Below are 20991 nucleotides of genomic sequence, written 5' to 3' on the forward strand. Positions count from 1 at the left end.
GAAAGAAATCAGAGGAGCAGTTTCAGTTCACACATCTAGGGAATGTTTTCCCACTAGTGTGAAATGCAATTAGCGGCTCCATCGAAGATGTCTTCAGTACTGAATTCTGTCAATTGAGACTCCTCCCAGAACCTTGACTTGAAATGGCTGAAGCCATCCTGGGCATCAATTTTCTAGAACCACAACCTAGTCAAGATCCTAAGCCAATTAATATTTACTCCCTGCTTTTGAGAGGGAAGTTTTTATGCCCATTTGATATCCAGGGCAGCTTCTGTTAGAAATCGGACCTATCTGCAAAGCTGGACCTTTGTGCTAAAGATAAATGCAATGATTTGTAATTGTCTGTGAGATTTAGTAGCTGATCTCCTAACTTGATCTCTATACATATTCTACCTGTACTGCTATTCATTACTCGGTTCTTATACTTTCACTACCTGCTTCCTTCTTTATTACTCAATTTACCCATTTCCTGTGTCTCCTTTCATTTTCCAATCTTTAAATGACTTATCAAATACAATACGCTTACTGTTCCAGTCCAGTGACCTTTGTACTAAACTGCTGCTTTTACTTGTCATGGATTTTTAGATACCTTTACTATCATAATGCTATCTAACTTTCTTAGTTATAACAATCTTTACAGAAACCAGACAACAGGTATAGAGAGTCTCAAACTGGTCTCTTCTAGGTATTTAGCCCTAGACACTATTTGTTTGAAAAGATGGAGTTTGTAAAACAGCTATTTTACAAATACTTTAATTTTTATGAGATTCATTTTCTAGGTACTGATTATCTGTGAATGCACCTATGTTTCTTGGCCTAAGCTTCCCTATGTATGTCTCCTTACTGAAACTGCTCCTCTGATTCCTTTTTAACTGCCATTACAATAGAACCTCAGAGTTGCGAATACCTGGGGAATAAAGGTTAACACTGAAATGTTTGAGATGATGGAGCATCCAGGATTTCCAGGTTTATGGATCTTGGGTAGCAGATAGAATACCCCAGGTCGGGATTCCAGGGGTGTGTCTGCAGATTTGTTCTTGTGCTTTTTCAGGGAGTTTCTTGAGCAAATGCTGTAGTTTCTTTTGGTAATCCTCAGTGGGATCAGAGGGTAATGGCTTGTAGAAAGTGGTGTTGAAATGTTTAACTCTAAACAAAACATTAGGGTTATTCTTTCAGAAGTTTACAACTCAACCTTGACTTAATACAGCTCTGAAACTTTACTATGCAGAAAAAAAATACGGCTTTTTTTTTTACTAGTTTACATTTAAGAGTACTGTATTATATTGCATTTTGGGTGGGTGGGTATCTCTCTCTACTGCTGCCTGATTGCATAATTCTGGTTCTAAATGGGGCATGTGATTAACTAGCTAGTTTGTAGTTCTAGTGGTCATAACTCATTCACCTCAAGATTGTTATTTTTTTAGTCCTTTTTCCTGTTTCTCATAGATGTCTTGGCTTTTCTTAAACTCACCTGCTGCTGCTAGACTGAGCCTTCAGCTTGCATTGTGTGTCTAACTTAGCTTTGGTGTAGTGGGAGCTCTTCTTTCTTTGTGCAGGCCAAGTCTCCCTGACAGTTCACAAGCTAGGATTTCACAGCCAATGTGTCAAAATATTAAACAGGAAGGCTTGTCAGTGCTCTCTAGGCCTTCACCTCCTCAAGGGTGTCCTTCACTAACAAAGCTTCCAAACTGTACTATTGCAGCAGCTAGTCACTTAAGACTATCTACGTAGTTTTGGAGGGAGCAGGAACAAGCCTCCCAGGCCCAGCTGCCAGAGGCAGGCTCGTGCTCTGAAAAATATCTGTTCTGACAGCAGTTTGAAGTTGTGGCTTAGGCCCTGGAGCCTACCTTGGCTTGAGAACCCAACCTCCACCTTAGCCCCCCTAACCTAAATAAGGCTATTGATCCAGCCCGGGCCTATTCCTTCCTTCCCAACTGCTGTACAGAGGGTCGCTTCGACAAAACCCAAGGGCCTGAGCGGCCTGTTTAGCAGTCGTCATGACAGTGATTCACTTATCTCCCGCTGCCAGCTGGTTCCCAGCCGGCCAGGCCTGGTGGCAGATTCAGCCTGTCCCTCAGTCGCGGGGGAGACTTGCACTTCCAGCGAAGCCGGTGCCTTGTTCGGGGACAGTAACGGGGCCCTGGGCGTGACACCGCCGGTCTGAGCGGCCGCGGCTGCTGCTGGGAGGGCCTGGCCCTGGGCCTTCGCCCCGAGAAGGGCAGCGAGTCTCTCACTTCGCTCCTCCCCCTCCCCCACAACGGGCCGCTCCTGGCAGCTAAGCCCTTACAGCGCCCGCGAGCCAGCAGCAGAGGCGGACGCTGAGCGGCCGTTTCCGCACGAACAGGGCACCCCGCGAAGGGGGGGGACCCTCCAGCCAGGCTCCACGGGCCGGAGCCCCCGCCTCCTGTCCCCGGGCGGGACACGTGACGGTGGGGAACTTGCCACCCCGCCCCCGGGAGAGGTGGGCCCCAAGCAGCAGGTGCTGTTCCCCCTCCAGCGCCTTTTTTCTCTTCCCCAGAAGCCCCCCCCCCCCCCGCCCTTGGGTGAACGCCGCCTCCCGGAGCCGACCAAGATGGCGGCGGAGTTCCTGCGCGCGAGGCGGCGCTCTAGGATAGCCCCGCGCTACTCGATGGTTGCCCGCGAGGCCGCCGCCCGTGCGTGACCGGGCGCAGGAGGGGTCAGAGGTCACGCCCCGCCCTCCCGACGGACGCGGCATGGCGATGCTGAGCTGGAGCCGCGCCGCCTCGCGGAGCCGGGCGTGGCAGCTGCTGGGTGCGGCCAGGCGGGGCAGCAGCCATGGAACCGGCGACTCGCTCCCGGAGTCGGAGAAACGGCCGAGCGGCCTCACCAGCGCTTTGGGCGCCGGCCCGCGGCAGGTGAGAACGCAAAGAGGGGGTGGGACCAAGGGGAGGGATCTCAACGGCAGGGGCAGAGGAAGCCGCGCGGTATCACGTGACAAGGGGCGACGGCGCTAGTGGCGAGTGGTTGTCACCTGATGCGGAGCGAGGGGCGGGGCTTATCCCTTAGCGCTACCCCGTGCGTGCGCCGTAGGGAGGCCTCGAGGGAGCGCTCAAGCAGCGCCCCCTGCGGTGTGTGGGGCGGGCCTGGCAGCTGGTCCTTGGCGCGTGCGCAGGGGCATCGCGGGCTTCACTGCTGCGGGCTCAACACGATTTAGTGCAACACGAGTGAAAAGCCCTGCTTAGATGAGCGCAGGCGCGTGTGAAGCCCGTTTTAGCGGGGAGGTGGGGGGCTACAGGGGAGGATGACCCCGGCTTGATACGTGTCAGGTGCCAGCCTGCAGCTGACCAGGGTTTACAGGTGCAGGGCTCCTTTTCCCCCCACGCCGTGGGTATGTCGCTCTCCCCTACCCCTGCTGTCGGTGTATCACTGGTGTTGCCAGGTTTGCCCTTATTTTGGGGTATGTTCATTTGTTCGGGTTACTCTTTGGGGAGATTTCAGAGTAGCAGCCGTGTTAGTCTGTAATCTCCCCTCTGTTTTTTCCACCAAATGCATCCGATGAAGTGAGCTGTAGCTCACGAAAGCTTATGCTCTAATAAATTTGTTAGTCTCTAAGGTGCCACAAGTCCTCTCTTTGGGGAGAGGGGGTGTTCTATAATTCTGTCAATATACTGCTTGTGTCATTTGTGTTCTCACATGGAGCTCTGCTTCTCCCTTTGGCAAGTCCCGGCGCAATGGAGCTATTCTGCAGGATCTAAGTTCCCCAGGGCTGGGTTCCTCCAGCCCCAGAATCAGATGAACACACACAAATGCATTAACAGAGCACGTCTGAGAGGAACGGGTTAATCAGCACTCCCAAGCTGAACCCTTATGTGTCGCTGGACTCAGCAGACTGGGTCGAACAGCACTTTCAATCTGCCACTCTCATATGCTCCTGGACTCAGCAGACAGGGTCAAGCAGCACTTCTAAGCTGCCATCCTCATATGTCCCAGGTTCCAGCAGGTTCCTACCCCCACTTTCATGTTACAATTGTTGTTGTAGTAACCCACTTGATGAGCAAACCCCACAGGATTTTTGGGCGCTGCAGGGATCTTTCAGTTAGGTATGAGGAGCATTGCTACAGAGCAAATGAGGAAACAAAACAAAACAAAACCCACGAGGTGGAGAAAGAGGGAGGGAGAGAGAGAAGCAACCAGCTTAATCATGAGAATTATTTATTGCCAGGTAATAACCATAGGGGAGCCAAACAAACAAAACAGTTATATTAAATCAAACTTACATTTGACTAGGAAAGTCAGGTTTAGAACATTAAACTCATCACACAAGGCAGGGTCAGAAGGCTATGCCTAGAGAGGGTGAGAGCTGGGTTCTCTCACCCTTCTCTCCATGAAGCTTGAATCAATCATGGGGGGGGGGGGTCCCCAGGTGGTGGAGGTGGTGGTAACTGAAGGTCCAGAGTGCTGGACACAGGCAGAGCCCACTGCATGATCAGTCAGGAGAAAATGAAGTCCCCATGGAACTGATGCAGATGTTGGATACAGGCATCAGAAAACTTACTTGAGCATGGGTAGGGGTTTTTGTAGGGAAACAACAATGGTTCAAGGGAGAACACTAGATTTGTTTATGGGTAAACTGATGGCCCAAGGGAGTATACCAAAGTTGTTTTGTTCAGACTAGACAATAGGAACTGTTCATTCCTGGCTATGGGCTGTGTTTCCTCAAGGGAGCCCATAATGCAATTAGTCAACTTCAGTAATTTGGATACCAATAAAGGATTTATTACTAGAATTGGTCTGACAACTACTGAGCTGGGTATGTGCAGGTGTGGGGTTATTAACATCTGGAGTTGAGATTCCCTATCATGCAGTGCTTCCCTGCTTTTCTGGTCCCAGACTTCAATGCTATTCTTGCCTTGGAATCTCTGTTCTCTATTCTGTCTGCTAAATGGGGATGCCTCCCTGTCCCATCTTTGATGCAGATGAGGCTAGGGGAGTTTCCTTAATTCTGTAACCCTTGTCCGAGGGCAGGTGTGTGTGTGTGTGTGTTTAGGTGCGTCTCCCACTTCCTTTTCATTGCTTTTTGTAAGTCTTTCTTCTGATTGGCTTTGGCTCAAGTAGAGGCTGGGAGGGTGTTCTTTGTGAGTCAGACAGGTTCGATACTGTGCTCTGGTTCCCCAAGAATGCAGAGCTGACAGGTAACACCGGGCTCCAGGTGCAGGGCTCCCCCCCATCTGTCTTGGGTGTGTCACTGGGCCCCTGGTGCAGCGCTGTCCTCTTTTCCCCCCTTCCCCCTGCTTTCGGTGTGTCACTGGTCTCCAGGTGCACGGCTTCCCCTACTGTCGGTGTGTCACTGGGCCCACATGTAGCCCCCCAGTCCTCCCGGCAGTGTGTCACTGGGTCCAAGTGCAGGCCCCTTCCCCCCCCTGCCCACCGTCAGCGTGTCACTGGGCCACAGGTGCAGGGTTTCTGTTCTTAGGAAGAATGCGAGGTTTAGGTTTTCTTTCTTTTAGCAAATTCTGGATCCTATTCATTTGACCAGTAAACAAAACAAGATTAATGTAAGAGAAAATCATATTAAAATTCATAATGGAATAATCAAATCAGCTTTCAAGTTATTTGTTTTTCCTTCTGAAATCAGAGAGTCAGTTTCTCCTTGGCCAAGTTCATCCTACTACCAACATGTAATAAAGTAAGAGCTTTTCATGCCTATGGAAAAAAAAAGTTGAAGCTTGCATGGGTATCTTTTTAAAGGGATTCTATCAACATGAAATCTAACCAATTTAAAAATAAAAATAAAAGTACAAGTAGTTTTATATACTGCTATTGAATCCCCTGCCAATTATTGTTAAATAGGAGAATGTGGTAAAATATTTTTCTCTCCCATGTTGTTGTGTAATAGATCCAGGCAAACAAAGGGTGAACTGACTGCCAGTTGCAGGAAACTGGCTGTTAGTGTGATTATTTATTATTTGTATTAGCATAGCATGGAACCCTACATGATTGTTGTTAAATGCACAAAGTAAAATATTGGGGAAAATAGGGATTTTTTTTCTTTTATTGGTTTAAATTATAGTAATCTAAGATGTCATATGTAACAAAAATAGGTAAAGCATTTTCTGATAGGTGTATGGCTTTTTAAAATCGTCTAATTTGTTAATGTGAATTTCAGTTTTACATACCTATTTTTCTAATTACAATATTTGATATACAAACACTGGAGCAGTTCTTCTAAGTTTTGATTCTGCAAGCAGACCTATGTGGGCTGGTTTCAGTGGGTCCTACTAGGATGCAGCAGTCTGATTTTAGGATTGGGACCTAATATGTCAAGCTGAGCCTTAATTCTAGTGGTTAGATACCTTTTTTTTTAATGCCCTAGCTAAACTGATGTGAATTCCTAATGTTGATTATCTAATGGGTTTAACTCTTGCTTGTATCCCTTTATTGACTTAGTGTATGTAAGTAAGGGTTAAACCAGTTCAGTGTGTCTCCATTAGCGATTTACACCAGTTTTAACTGGATACATTGGTTTAAAAGTCCATCTAGTTAAGATGGTGAATTTTTCTAGTATAGCAAAGATTAAAGTTAAGGTTGCCCTCTGCAAAAATAACCCATGCTATAAAAAGCCTTCCGCTTACACAGGCTATTGGGAAAGAGTATCCTCATTAACTGAAGGCAAACTGTGGCCTCAGTGCCTCTAAGAATAATGGAATATGGCAGCCATTTTTGAAAGAGGGCAATTGTGAATTCCCCTGAAGATTTGATGCACCAATTCTGCAAACAGGTAAACTTACAAACAGGCAAAAATCACATTTAATCCTAGATATTTATTTTCAAAACCTACCTACTGTAGTAGATCTATGCAAGGGTCATCTCTTCACCAGTTGTTGTGTCGGTACAAAACATAATGTTGTTTTTATAAATACACGTTGATAACAAAAGGTTAGAAACCCTGCAGGAGTCCAACTTCAAACACTCTTTTAAAAATGTATTACACAAAACGAAACAAAGTTTATGTAGAAAAATCAAAGGGCATAAAAGATAACACTGTGGAAATGTCACACTGGAAGACCAACTACATTTGAAACAAACCAATCCAGAAATTGATGCCACATTTTAAAACGATTTCAGAATGCAACCTTAGCTATAGAGTTGTGGCAAGAGTCTCCATTGTACATATATAATTGCAATATATGGAACATGATTCATTATATGCAGTCAGATATTCGATAATGTATAACAGAAATCTGTTTTGCCTCTGTAAACTGAATATCATCAGAATAGAACTAATCTATCGGTAAGATATTTGCCGTGGGGTAGAATTGCTTCCAGTGCAGTTAGTAACAAAATTTCATTGACTTCACAGGGGCCCAGATCAGTTACAAGTTGTGTCTGTAATAAAACTAAGCAATAGAAAATATCTGAATTCTATACTGAGTACATCAGCTTGTCACACTGCTTAGTATGGGACACAGCTAAGAGCGCCTCAGGTCAGACTACCAAAATACAGGGCATGTACCCCATATGGGAGGTTTACTCTATCATAAGATTTCACCAAGCCAGTAACAAATGTGTGCTTCCAAACTATTTTACTAGTTACTGTGAAACCACAGACAATCCCTCTCAGGCCCTCTAGACCCTCATGTATCACCCAAACAAACCAGACTTCAGTGATAAATGTTTATTAAAACCAGAAATCACACATATATTAGGTTCTTCAGTTCCAGAGAACAGCCACTCATCCCAGGCCATAGTATACTTCAGATCTTACCCAAAAGCCACGCTGGTAGCTAATCCTCTAGCAAACTAAAAACTAACAGTTTATTAATATAAAAAAAGAGAGGAGAGTTATTAAATGGTTAAGCTGAATCATAAATTACAGTTGATTTCAGAATCTGTAGATCAGGCTAATAACAGTGATGTTAAATCTGATAGCTTGTAAAAAGGCTCTCTGGTTCATCCTAAATGTTGGGGTCCTCAGTCCATTGTTCAAAGCTCCCTTTGTTAGAAATTGTAGTCCAGAGAAAGGGACAGGAAAGAGGCAAGGAGATGTGTCAGTCTCCAAGTTACAGCCCGAGTTTATGTGCATGGAAAAATACTGGTCAAACCATGGAATCATGGATCACATTTTCTACTGCTGAGTCATTGGCCAGACTCCTGCTGAGTCACTGGCCCTCCATTGTCCATATGCTCTCTGAGGCATCCTTGGGAGGGGCCCACGGGAACAGTTGATTCTCCTTAATGGCCCATCAACACATGGCTAGCTAGTCTTGATGTAAATGGGTCGGGTGGGCATTATCCAAGAACACAACATGTGTTGTAACAATCACACATAACAATTTCATAACTTCATACACAATGGTGATACACACATTTCAACAGGATAATAATACTTAGCAGATTATAACTTTTCCAGTGATACCTTGAGAGGCATACTTTGTACAAATGTATTGTGATTGTGCAACAGTGGTGATAATAGTAACATAAACAGGGTCACCTTACTTTTTATACAGTGTCACACAGCTATAAAAGCTTATTAGTATAACTGACCAAATATATATCTCTGTGTGGGCCAGGTTGTGTCCAGAGCATAGGCAGAAACAGGGCACTTCGAGCATCTCCCTCCCCTTTGGACCACAGCAGGAACCGGGCATGGTGGGAGTCCTTGTGCTTGAGGGCAAGATCTCCTTCAGTCTAGTGTCAGTGCTACCAGAAGCCACTGCAAAGGGATCTGGACCATGTCCGTGGAAGGGGTCGAGACACCCGTTAGAAATGTTTACTGGTGACCAGTATGAAAGATGGCAGATCCCCCACCAGTAAAATTCACAGGCAGTGCCCTAATGAGAAACAGCCTCACCCCACTCTGAACTGCTGGGAAGGGGAAGATGGATGCTGGGGAGCTATCTGCCCAGGGGCTCCATCTTGCATATCAGCCTATGACTTGCAGGTGTCTGATATACCTGAAACCACGTGACCCCCCCCCTCTGATTCCTGGAAGGGAAGGAGCTTTTCCTCTCTCATCTTTCATCCCCGAGCCTTCTGACTGTTGGGAATGTGTGGGCGCAGGCCATTAATTACATAAATATTTGGGAGTTGGTTCAAGGATGGGTTGGTTCTCCTATGTACAGAAGCCAGTTTGGATCAGGGTATTTCTTCACTGTAGTTATCTCAAGTTCTCTACTTCTCTATTTTTACTTCTCTTGAGTTATCCTAGCTTGAGTGAGAACAGCCACTCCGTGAAATAACACTCATGTTGTTGCGGCCATACTGGCACTGTACTTACTTGTGTGGTGCTAAAACTTGGGCTGAAAACGGAGCTGGGGGCAGAACGGGGGATGTGGGAGGAGCTGGGGCTAGAGGTGGAGGAGGGGCTAGAACTGGGCTGTGACTGGGGCCAGAGCTGGGCTGGGTGTGGAGTGGAGCTGCATCTGGGATCAGAGCTGGGCTGAGGACAGAGTAGGGGGTGGGGTGGAACTGTGGCTGGGGGCAGAGCTGCGGCTGGGTGACACTCCCATTGGGGCTGGCCTGGGCCCCACCGTGCACCTCCCTCCCCGAATGTTTCTCTGTGCCTCCCTGTGGGTTGTGCCCCACAGTTTGGGGACCACTACCTTAGATGGGCAGCACAAAGAGAAAGATGTTTATTCCCCATCTCCACTAAGTAGCCATATAAGGACCAGGCATATCCTGGCCCGCAGTGAACTGTCTATGAGAGGGTGTGAAGTTTAAGGGTAGTTTTACAGTTTTTATGGAGGAATGATAGTGAAGCCACACTTAACCACAGTTCTCTGATGCAACCTTAACCGGGCAAAAGAATTGGAGTATCTGCTAAATATTTCACTTCTGGGAGGTGGGGAAGGGGAAGAAATCAACAAAATACAGTGTAAGAAAGAAGAAAGCTTTTAATTCTTGTATGGTAGGAATTTGTGGGGGAGTTAAGGTACCTCAAAATATTTGGGTCCCTAGTGTCATGCTTTTTTGGAACCCTTTTGCAAAGAGTACATACAGAGATTCTACACTAAGTTTCTGGGATGGATTATTGTAGATCACCACTCTTATATTTTTCCATTTTGGAATTTTGGAGAAAATACATTTTAATTTTCATAACTGATTTGAGCTTTGCCAGTTTGAAAGCACTGCATTAACCATATGACAGTGTTATTGCCTAAACAGATAATCTGTCTGTACATCGTAGAAAATTAGACAAATTCCAGTTTCTCTATTTACTCGACATGTACTTCAGCAAAGCCAATTGAAAAAGCATCACATACACTAATTATTACATTCTTTGCTAGGTAGTTTTCCAATTTTTTCACACGACAGCAAGAGTCGCCAAGCTGCAAGCTCTGCATTTTAATGTTGACATTTCTCCATAGTCAAACATTCCCTGCAGCTTCTGTGTGCTTCACTATATTATTCTTTGTAAAGCTCTGTATTATTTTATTTTTATTTTTAATTTCCAATTTGCACATTTTTTTAAAATCTAGGGAAATTAACAAATAAAAGTTTTCATTTAAAGTTAGTTATGGTTGCTCAGTTCTACTCTAATAACATTTTGCTGAAAAACCAGCAAATACAATGTTAAGGTCAACAGCCACGCTTGTTTCTCTACTTACACCAATATAAAACTTAACAATTTTATCTATTACTGTCCTTTTTACACAACACATGGTTGACAGCCAAAGCTTCAAAAACTACCATGCAGTCTTAATTTTGGTACACCTACAAGAAGAACAGGTACATTGTTCTTGTTGTTCTTTTCCCACCTATGACATCTATTCAACAAAATCTTAAAAAGAAAATACTTTTAACATATGTCCTTGTATGCATGTCAGATTTAAGGTTGCATAGTAGTTTAATGAAGGCCTGCTTATTAGGTAAGAGTTGATTAGTTTTATGTAGATGTTGGTAGAGAAACAAAATGTGGTTGTTGATCTTAACTGAATGTTATTTATTTGCTAGCTTTTCAGTGGTTGAGAAAAATGTTAAAGTAGAACAGTGTAACCTTAAGTTACATTAAATGAAGTCTTTTGCTGTGCGATAGACTAAATAAAGGGTAAAATGTTTTGATAATAGAGTGAATAATCTAAATTTTGTAGCTCAATATCTTTAAGTGGAAATGATTATTACTATGACTTCTTTTTAGTTGTTTAGAAAAAGAGTGCATTGGCACAGTATTAGGTTCTGTTTGCTCCTATTGTTTCCTTAATATTAATAGAAAAAGATACCAGGTCTACCTTTTACATTTAGGCAAAATCTTAGAACATCTCAAATGTTTATTTTAAAACTATTTACTAAAGAATTTATGTCTGAAAGCCTAGTCTCCGCCCCTTAAATTTAATGGAATGTGAGTTGTTGGAAGCAAAAACACAAAACAAAAACAAAATAAAACAAAACCAACAATGACCCAGACTCATAACCCTCAATATCTCACTTATAACCACAAGGTGGAGGTAACTGAGCAAAGAATCCTCCTTTGTGGAGTTAGGCTAACTTTAGTTTTATTACAGCAGAGGGCATCAGTTCTTTTAAGACATAGTGGAAAAAGTACTGTACATTTGGGGGATTTTCTGTCTAGTCACTTTTAAAACATACTACTCTTGGGAAATGTTATAATTGTGAATAACTAAGGTTGAGATTTATAAAAGTGCCTAAGTGACTTAAGAGCACAAGTCCCTTAGGCAATGTTGAAAATATCACCCTTAATCTTCAACTTTTATTTTGATTTTTTCTTATTTATGAGTGTACATACTTTTATCATACCTGTGTATTGAATAGTTCTTTTGATTAACATTGCATCTCACTTGCTTGGCTGAGGCACAATGCTTAACATGTCGATCTCATCTTCTGTTCTCCATGTCATTACAATTGAAATGTTAATATAAATATGCATGTGTGTGTTTTTCCATCTAAAATTATGCTGTGATAACTGTTTTTTATCTAAACCTTCTTGACCTGTAAAATATTTTGCAGTTTCTGTATCTTCTGCACAAAAGGTCTACTGGTCTATTTTACCTGAATGTGAAGATTTTCTACATCCATTTGAAGTTCCCTCCTCTGGATCTGTGGTGATATTATTGTGATGATCTAACTTTTCTTGCTCTATAAATGAATTTTTGATGGAAAATCACAGATAACATTTCTAATAATGATTACATTTGTATTAAATTACATATGTTATTTAACTTTAGAAAAAAACTTTGCATATGTTTGTTAATCCCTTATTATGAGCACATTAATTTCAAAATAAATTTTGAGGTGGACATTAAAATTGGTAAATGGCACTTCGTTTAATGAAGGCCAGCAAACCATGTGTTTTGGCTGCAGTCCAGAAAGTCATCATTTGGAGCCTTTTGTGGTGCAGTTTCTCCCTTCTTTGTCTAACTTAGATGGGAAGATAGTGAGAGAGCTCCTACTTTTTACAGGAAACAGGGATATTTGTTTGAGCTGATAAATCACAATAAGATGTTGTAAGGTTATGGCGTTTGTGGGTTAGCCCCTTGTAGTTGTGGTAGCAATACAGCATGTAAACAAAGTGATGTCACTACTTTCTACTACATTCAAATAACTGATTTACCTCACACTAGGGTTGCATAAAACTGGGACCCAGGAGTAGCTGTGGTGAGAGCATCCTGCGTTTAGATAAGGTCTAGCGATGATACTTTAGGCTTGTTCAGAGGTAAATTGTACTGTTTATTTTCAAAGTATAATTATTTGTTATTGTTTTCTAAAAAGGATTACCTGAAAATAATAGATATGAAATTATAACTCCTTTTCATGTAGGTACGTTTTATCAATTGGGGACTATGACTTTCTTAATATTTTCAAAAGAAGGAAATTATAGACGAGTCCCTACTCCTTCCTAGTACAAAAATAAATAAATACATTTTTTCTATTGAATATGTGTGGGTAAATAATAAATATATGTTTAGCATTACTATATTTTTATGCTTCATGACATTAAAACTTTCTCCCAAAACACAGAGATATATATTAAATTAATGCTGATTTTTATATGTTCTAGATGCATAGATTCTAAGGCCACAGGAGACCACTGTGATCATCTAGTCTGACCTCCTGTGCTACACAGGCCTTCTGACATTCTGTGAACAATATTGATGCAATATAATTAACAAGGGCATATGATACAACATCAGTATTGTTATATTACATTATTTTACCACCTACATATATTTATTAAAATTATGACACCATAACATAATTTCTGTTTTCCACAGTATTGAAGGGCTGTTTTTTATATATCTAGACATGCCTATGAAAATGCCTCTGACTCAAAAAAGGCAAAAGTCACAACATAAAAAATATTATCAGAGCCATAGAAAAAAAAATTATACAGCAACGAAGTTTTGATTTAAAAAGAGAGTAATTCAGGAAAAGATATTGTATACTATGCCAAACATAAAAATAAGATGGCTGTCATTTAAAACCTGCCTACATGGTACTTCTTGAAGAACATCATAATTAATAAGGAAAAAGGAAAATAACATGTACAGTATAATACTAAACAGTTGGAATGCTTCATATATTTGTCTGTTCACTAATTAAATGATAAAAAATAAATTGTCATGTCCTATTCTAAACTTTAGTTGGAGTTTAATCTTTAACTTTATATTTCCTGATTCTTTTAATAATTTGATGGAAAGCAACCAACATGCACATTTAAACAAAGTTTTTTGTGTTGGAATAAAAATCTCTGGTAAATTATTTTCCCTACATGTATAATTTTTAATATTTTTGTCAGCAGTCACATGCTAATCACTTCCTTTTTCAACCACTGGCACATCCTTCATAGTTGCAATTCAGGGGATTAAGCAATTAACTGTGAAGAAAATAATTTAATGTCCAATATATGCCAGCAGATTTTCACTGTTGTTCAAATATGAATGTAAGGTGTTAGAAAAATGGTATAGAAATGTACTGGATTGTTTGAGAAATAGTGTGTGATCGTGTAATTAAAGACTACATAATAGATTTTAATATTGAAGGGTGCCATTGTAATAATCTAGTTTGATCTCCTGCATGATACATGCCGTAGAATTTTACCCAGAGATTCCAGTACCAAACCAATTACTTGTGGTTGAACTAAAATACATCTTTTAGAAAGACAGCCAGTCTTGATTTAAAATCTCCATCATGATGTGTGGAAGAGGGCAGAGTTAAGGTGTCTAATGTAACCTAATTTTTGGCATTTTCTGATTTCTGAATGCAGCTTTAACATTCTCTTTATGTAGCTTTGTGTCTTGGATTTTATGAGTTTTGTTTTATTTGCTTTAAGAATAAAGTTGGAAAAAATAAAAACATAAGAAAGAACTTCAATTTCTGTGACTTTGTAGTTCAGCAAGCTCTGAACAGGTTTGGCAGGAGCACTTGTAAATCAACGATTTGGAACTGTCTGTCCAGACACCCTCAGAATGCCCTGTCCCACATATGCAGGAGACTTGCAGAAGGAGTTGGTAGATGCATAGAGGAATGCAATGGGTGGGAGGGGCAGAGAGACCCTCTCATGCAAACTTTTAGCAACTGCACGCTTCAAAGGCACATCAGAGCAGGTCTTCTTTACACAAGTCTTATAAAGTGTGCAGTACCTTTCTCTAAAGTCTTTGTATCTTCAGTATAAATGAGCTAGCCTGTTTTGCAAAGGGTTTTTCACTAAGGCCTTGACTACTCATATGTGCAGCATGGGCTCCTTAGATGAATTACTTACACGCTTAGGCCCTTATTCTGCAAATGTGAGTAGTCAAGGCCTTAGTGAAAAACCCTTTGCAAAATAGTACTGTGCATAGGCAACAAGTGGTTTTTGAAAGGCTATAACTTGGTAAAATCAAAACTAAATTGTGCTAGATCACTCCTTCTCATTAAAAGATATTTAAATATCAAATTTCAACTTTCTATCCCCATCATTTTTGGTTGTAGAGTTAATAAAGTAGGAAGAAGATTTTTTATATAATGGGAAAAATTATACATGTATTTTTCACCCTCTTACTCAGAACAGTTTTATTTGTAAATTTGGAAAAAAACCATTTTTTTTAGGCCGGGATTAAACATTGAAAAATTTAAATCCAAAATACGTAAATTTCAGAAAGTTATGAAATGAATGCAGATGCTTAAGCAATCTCAATCATAGCAGTTACTGTTACTCATGGTATAATTCTATTCCGACTAGATCATTTATCGCTTTTTTCTTTCTTTTGGTAACCATTTCCAAGATTCCTTCACTGCATTTTTGTTAGCATATTGAAAGTGTCTGAGTAAGAGACTCCAGTTTTCACTGTGGTCTTTCAGCTTTGTGTTTTGTAATGTTAACTCTAACTCTTACTCATCTTTTTTTCATCTTTTCTCTGAATTTTGATATTCTTCCACAAAATTTGCTATGTTCACTGGGGTCATTTTGAAGACTTGTTTATAGTCGGTTATTTTTCTAAATTATTATTAAGTTGAAATAAGCAAGAAGGAATAATGCTGTTGAAAAGGCTGTTGGTATTCATTGCAATAGCTGTTGTGTGCATTTTTTTTAAACTATTAGAGAAGATTAAAATGTATTACTAATTCATATATTTCCAGTGTTTTCAGTGCTTTGGTTGCAGGCAATAACCAGTTAACTTTAAAATATAATAGACAAAAATAGGATTGTGGTGACTCTCATGCTTACAGAAATGACCCAGGACAATATGTTTCCTAAGAAGAAGAAAGTTTTTAATACAATATTTTGTTTGAGAATATCTTCTGACTTTCCATCCAACTGCCTCCCAAATCCCATTCAAAACTCTCCCTTGTGATTTTCCAAGTCAGCATTTAACTGTTTTCTCTGAGTTAATCACAGCTTTCACTTTCTTTGTTTTTGATAAAAACATCCTTCTTTTATGACTTCTCCTGTTACCCTGTTTTATAAAGCAACTTTATTAAATAAAATTTCTTTCTGTTTCAGTTTATACAGTAGTTGTTTTTAATTCCTGTTGGTAATGAGATCCATGTTTGTGCTCCCTACCATTATCTCCAATTGTATGGAATAAAGTAAAAAAGTTTCTTGTTTTAAAAAAAAAAAAAAAAACACGAAGAGGTCGATCTTGTCTTTGTGGTTGCCCATGTTGGCTTGTATGTTCAATCTGCTGGGAAATACTATGAGCTTTAATTGTGTGGGGTTTTTTATATGCCAGAAACCCAAAGGCCACTAATGAAGGAGGACAAAGAACTATACTCTGATGGGAAAAAATTTCAAAACACAGTGTGTTTTAAAAAAGTAAACACTGTGTGTGTACAGTATTTAGTTGTAACTATACAAGTAAAAGTGGATTATAATTGAACGTCTTACTTATGTGCCTTAATAGGTGAATTTTACTAACAGCTGTATTTACTTGAATTATTCACACTCTAGCTAAAACTTTTGATTTGGTCTGTATCATGCAGGGTTGTATGATCAATGGTCTTGTTTAAATTTCTATTGCCTGCCCAGATTGATGTGTATATTTTGTCCATACACATCATTTTGATTTTGTAAGCAGTGTTGTGATTACAGTCTAAGATATAATTTGTCACAATCAAGTAGATTCAATGAGCGGTAAGTCTTGAAAAACACTAAATGTAGTGGATACTGGGCAATTGCTTTGCTTTTGAGACCATTAGACTGCCAAGCCAGGATGGGTAGCAACAGTTTTGCCATCCATATTGAATTGCTGTATCATATCTGGAAAAATAGGAAAGAGACTTAATACTTCTGGTCTGGTGATATTTTCAAATCAAGAGATTAATAACTAAATCAGTACTGTTTACTGCTGGGGAAATTGTGCTCAGATTTCCTTTGCTTCCTTGCAGAAAATGGTTTCTGTGGGGAAGGAAAGAGAAGCTTCATCAGTACTCACTCACCCCTCACTGGCAGCTTGGCAGCTCAGAAACATCTGTTTGGGCTGCCGTGGTTGTGGGGAGAGGTAGATCACTACGGGGGAGAGAGATCTGGAGATCCCCCATAGAATCATAGAAGATTAGGGTTGGAAGAGACCTCAGGAGATCATCTAGTCCAACCCCCTGCTCAAAGCAGCACCAACTCCAACTAAATCATCCCAGCCAAGGCTTTGTCAGGGCCCTAGCCGCCTCGGGGATATTAGTCCCAGCTGGGGGAGGAGGATGGAGATGGAGCTCCCCCTTCCCTGCAGGGAGTAGCTGGCCTGGGTCAGATCAAGCTCCAGAAACTTCCCGTGGCTTCAGGAAGCTCTGCACTGCGTGGTGGGGAAGAGGCTTGAGAGAGGGGTTCCAGGTATGGGGGGTGAGGCTCAGCGGGAGAGGTTGATTGCAGGGGGGCCCGGATGCATGGGGCTTGGGCGGACAGGGGGAGCAGCTCCCTGTACAGTGACCCCTCCTTCCACCCACGCACCCGGAACCCCCCCACTGAGCTCCCTTCACATCAGGAGCCCCCCCACTCCCTTCGCACCCAGACCCCCCCCAAGCCTTAGCCCCTGCATCAGGAGCCCCCCACACCACTGAGCCCCACTCATCAGGGATTCCCACCCCCTGAGCCCCAACCAGGTGCACTCTGACCCCCCACTCTCCCTTCCCCCACTGGGCCCTAACCAGCTTCACCTGGACTCCCCTGCAGAGTCCTGTTTCCCCCTGTACTCAGAACCCTGCACCGAGCTCCTGTGCGTCCAGATTCCCCATGCACCCAGACTCCCCACTTAGCTGCCCGCACCCAGATTGCACCACACAGAACCCTGGTACTCTTGAGGGAATTCTTTGAATTTTAAATTTTTAGGTGAAGTTCTAGATATTTTAATTGATAAAATAACACAGAAACACAATAACTATAATCACAGCATTTTCAATTATTTTGGTAGTTTATTTCAAAATACTTGTCAGCAAATAATTGAAAATGGTGTGATTATATTGTATTATTTTGACAAACAAAATTTGCAGAATTTTAAAATGTGCGCAGAATATTTAATTTTTTGGTACAGAATTCCCTCAGGAGTAACTGTTGAATAGTGTACGATGAATGACTTTGGTATATACAATAGAATAGAGATTTGGAGAAGACATGCTGCACTGAAAACATGCCCTACCAAATTCAGGTCCATGATTTCAGGTATTTAAATCTGAAATTTCATGGTGTTGTAACTGTCAGGGTCCTGACCCAAAATGGGATTTTGGAGGGGTCGCAAAGTTATTTTAGGGAGGTCCCAGTATTGCCTTCCTTACTTCTGCACTGTTGCTGGCGGTGCCCCTGTCTTCAGAGCTGGGGAGCTGAAAAGCGGCAGCTGCTGGCCGGGAGCCCAGGTCTGAAGGCAGCACCATCACCAGCAGCAGTGCAGAAGGATGGCCTGGTATGGTATTGCCACCCTTACTTCTGTGCTGCTGCCTTCAGAGCTGGGCCCTCAACCAGCAACTGCCACTCTCGGCCACCCAATTCTGAAGGCATCAGCACAGAAGTAAGGATGATGTGGTATGGTATTGTCACCCTTATTTCTGCACTGCTGCGGGTGGGGTGCTGCCTTCGGAGCTGGACACCTGGCCAGCAGCTGCCGTCTCTGGCCACCCAACTCTGAAGGCAGCACAGAAGTAAGGGTGGCAATACCATGATCTCCCCTACAATAACCTTGTGACCCCCATGAAATCCCTTTTTGGGTCAGGACCCCCAGTTTGGTCTCCCCCATAAAATCTGTATAGAATAGGGTAAAATTCCACAAAAATGTGGCACGGACTGTGAAATCTGATCTTTTCATGGCTGTGAATTTGGTAGGGCCCTAGCTATATGTGTTTGTGTGTTATCCTTAACTGAAAGTTCAAATGGAACCTGGGGTTACATCATAGTACAGCACTTCTTGTATGGTCCAACACTACAAAAATATTAATACATTCTGTACAGCAAATAGGCCACAGTATTTAATATTAGGTTTCAGAGTAGCAGCCGTGTTAGTCTGTATTCGCAAAAAGAAAAGGAGTACCCGTGGCACCTTAGAGACTAACAAATTTATTAGAGCATAAGCTTTCGTGAGCTAAGTGAGCTGTAGCTCACGAAAGCTTATGCTCTAATAAATTTGTTAGTCTCTAAGGTGCCACGGGTACTCCTTTTCTTTTTTAGTATTTAATATTGTAAGTATAAATACGTAGTGTTTATTCATCGGCTTCTCTTTGCTTCTAATAACATCAGCTAATAGGTGAGATGAGCCTGTGACACAGCAGAAATAATAGCTTGTTTAATCCAAAAGGAAATTATGAACAATATTTCTCTGAGGAATTTGGAGCTGCTGTGTAATAATTTATGAATACTGTATGTTGGTCTGGTTTGTGGGGTATTTTCTGTATGGCTAATATTGACTTAAATCAACAGGGCAAACTATCTGGAAAAACAGGCAGGGAAGAATTGCTCAAGATAATACCTTTCTATGCTAATAATTGAGAGTTAAGGAATAACGCCAGAAATCTTAGCTCTGAAGATTTTGCCTCCTCCCCAGCTAACCTACAGAACTGGTTTGGATCAAGACATGAAAGAAATCCATAGAACTTTGACAGGTTTTAAAAAAGCACTCTCTAAAGGGCATGTGTAGTAGTTCAGGGGAAGCAGGATTGAGACTCCAAGAACTGATGGGAGTGTCTGAAGAAGTTAGGTGTTGCCTGTATTACCATTGGGGATGGTAAGCCTCTAGGTAAGTAGACGTGTGTAGACTATTTGGGCATGTGTGCACTACAGACTTCAGTCGCTACACTGTTAGGTCACCTTTCATCCACCACAGTAAATACTGTGGTGCTGCCTGATGTCCACACTACCTTTCTGTCGATGATGCATGTCCTTGCCAGGAGTGCTTCCACCAATTGAAGAAGGGCAGTGTGGGGAGGCTGAGAGCCAGGGCTCTCAGCTCTGTGCAGCTTCCCACCGGGAACCTAGCTGTCCCCCGAGCTTCTTGCCTTCCCACCAGGAGTGTGACCCAGCCACCTGGGTTCTTGCCTCCCCATCACGAGTGAGGGGAAGCCACCTGGGCTTCTTGCCTTCCTGAATGGGGAGCTAGGCAGGTGCAGCCCAGTTCCAAGTGGGGAGCTGAAGGCAGCCTGGCTATAGTCCCCTGGCTTTCTTGTCAATTTCACAGATCCAGCATGGAGCCCTGAAATTGACCAGATAGCCAACAGCCCAGGTAAGTAATGCAGCAGACGTAACTACACTGACTTAAGCTCTAGGTCTTTCGTGGAGGTGGAGTTATTATGTCAGTGTAGTAGGGCACTTACATCGGCAGAACGAGGCTTTAGTGTGTACTCTGACATACTTAGGTTGACATAAGCTGACTTATGTCGACCTAACTGTGTAGCGTAGACCAGGCCTTAGTTGATTTCAAATCCTTTTTCTGTACAAGCTAAAGCTTTGTTCCTACTTCTAAAATAAACAATACTTCTGTTTTAAGAAGGCTGTCTGACCAGAAATGCCACTGGTCACAGACTCCCAACAGAAAGAATCACAGATGCCCAGACTAGCTGACTTGGGCTTGCACTGCAGGGCTGTTTTATTGAAGTGTAGACTTTTGGGTTAGGTCTGGAGTTCAGGCTCTAGGACTCTGTGAGGTGGAGCTAGGGCTGCAGCCTGAGCCCAACATCTATATTGCAATTAAACAGTCCTGCGAGCCCAAGTCAGCTGGCATGGGCCAGCTGTGGGGGTCTAATTGCAATATAGACATACCCATTGGGTCTTTCATTTTGTTGGACATCAGGTGCTTCAAGACTATATTGTGCGTGAACTGCCTTCAGCTATGCAGCTCCCATTGGCTTCAAGGTGAGAAGTATATGCACAGCTGAGAGCAAAGTTTGGACTTGAGTACAGAAATCTTATAAAAATCTTATAACGGTTATTATCAAAGTTACAAGCCTTATCTTTGGGAATTGGCATTTTAAGAATTGTAAGGGTCCCTGTTTCTAGAAGTAATGCCTGGAGCGCATTTTGGTTAAAGGGTGGTGGTTGAGGGGAAAAAAATGGTATAACTGAAGAACAAAATGTGTTGGTGATTTTTTTAATAGAAAACTCCAGAGAGAGACCCACTAAGTGGG

General features: G+C 42.1%; 1 protein-coding gene across 1 annotated transcript in view; it reads left to right on the top strand.

Moving 5' to 3' along the window:
• Positions 1-20991, top strand: part of TPD52 (tumor protein D52) — a 203541-nt gene that overhangs the window by 56824 nt on the left and 125726 nt on the right. The window lies entirely within an intron of this gene.

The sequence above is a fragment of the Dermochelys coriacea genome, chromosome 2, assembly GCF_009764565.3.
Source record: "Dermochelys coriacea isolate rDerCor1 chromosome 2, rDerCor1.pri.v4, whole genome shotgun sequence".
Classification (NCBI taxonomy): domain Eukaryota; kingdom Metazoa; phylum Chordata; order Testudines; family Dermochelyidae; genus Dermochelys; species Dermochelys coriacea.